Genomic DNA, 1,650 nt, shown 5'->3' with positions numbered 1-1,650 from the left:
CTTCTTCTCCTCCTTCCTTTAGGAGTTTCCTCTGAATGTGAGTAAGAGCTAATTAATGTCTGTCGGTCTATAACCTAGCTTACAGATGGTGGCAGGATTCAGTTCTCACTCCCTCCGGTTTCTTTGCATGCATATGCAAAGTTATGACTGGCCAATCATGGCAGGTTTGCCCCTAGATAAGCTCTTTGGGTAACAGGAGAAGATTTTGGGTGACACTTTGAAGCTTTGACTTGGAGTAAAAGTGTCCTCAGCCAATCTCCCACAACAAGGAGGCCAAGAGAACTGAGAGCCTGTGAATCTTTTATGACTCTACAGTGGGAAAGGATTAATATTTGGTCATGTTTGGGGTAAATAGAATGGGAAACAAATGAGGAATTTAGGAAAAATGCTACAGACACGCAGGAGAAAATCAGTGGGCATGGAAATTAAAGGGACGTTGATGCAGCGTGACAGTGGTATAATCTGTGCTCTGGACATGCCCCAGCCCTGTTGGAGCAGTTGTGGGCACTGTGCCTTCCCATCAGGTCTCTCTGCAGTGACCAGCCTCCTCACTCATCAACAGGATCCCTGACACAGGAGTCAGCAGGGGACATAGACATTTGCCGCCTGTATCCCAGCTAGTCAGAGGCCATTCAGATACTTTCTTGAAAGAATCCTATCATTTTAGTGTTGTAACAGATTATTAATGAAAACTAACCTTTAATATGGCTTTAAGAATTTCCGTATTGTTATAGAGGGGCCATATCAATTATTACATCCTTTCAGTTTTAATATGCATGTTGCCTATATAAGCATATAAGGGCTTCCTCCTTTATTACTAAATAAAATGCTACTACCTGGGTGATATCTTAATTAGTATTACAGGGCATAAAATACAGTCTATTAACAAAATTGGCAAGTGAATACAATTTCAGAACAGCTAAACCAATCAGATGACATGTAAAGATTTGAGTTTTACTATGTGGAAGCTAATAGTTCATACAGCACTGGGAGACTCATGTGATCATCATGCCATCTTCCCTGTAGCTCTAGGCCACAAGATGCAAAGCCACAGGCATGTTTGTAAACACGTTTACATACCTGTGTACTTTACAGACAGTTTTACATAAAAAAGAGGAAGGGAACACTTGAAATGTGTACTTGTCCTAGTAGCAGACATAAAGTAAGTACTCTGTGGGAATGGGCATCTCTTTGTGTGCATTGTTTTATCTTAGTGTCTTATCCAAGGAAGACAAAGGTCACAGGGTAAAGCCTCTTTGTGCAATCCAGAATCTGTTGGTTTCAGATAATTCCTCATTCAAAGTATCTTTTTAGAATAGCCTTTATTCTTTGACAACTTTATACAATGTATCTTGATCGTGACCACCCCAATTCCCCTTTCCTCCATGGACACCAGCAAAACATCCTTTTCCACCTTCAAGTCCTCCCTTTCACTTTTGTAACTCCCCGAGTCTGATCTTGCCGAGGTCTGCTGGGATTCTTCCTGATCATGGTTTGACCTTGTGCAGATCTTGGACTGGCACTTTTCATTTTAGACTCACGGGTAAAATGTTGCTGTCGCCTGGTGTGGTGGCGCACACCTTTAATCCCAGCACTTGGGAGGCAGAGGCAGGCGGATTTCTGAGTTCGAGGCCAGCCTGGTCTACAGAG

At 42.5% G+C, this 1,650-nt stretch overlaps 1 protein-coding gene across 1 annotated transcript in view; it reads left to right on the top strand.

Annotated features, from left to right (window-relative positions):
* Nucleotides 1–1,650, top strand: part of Tgfbr3 (transforming growth factor beta receptor 3) — a 179,723-nt gene that overhangs the window by 143,709 nt on the left and 34,364 nt on the right. The window lies entirely within an intron of this gene.

The sequence above is a fragment of the Mus pahari genome, chromosome 13 (genome assembly GCF_900095145.1).
Source record: "Mus pahari chromosome 13, PAHARI_EIJ_v1.1, whole genome shotgun sequence".
Classification (NCBI taxonomy): Eukaryota; Metazoa; Chordata; class Mammalia; order Rodentia; family Muridae; genus Mus; species Mus pahari.
Note: the sequence above shows the minus strand (reverse complement) of the source record. Positions and strands in the feature narration are given on the sequence as shown.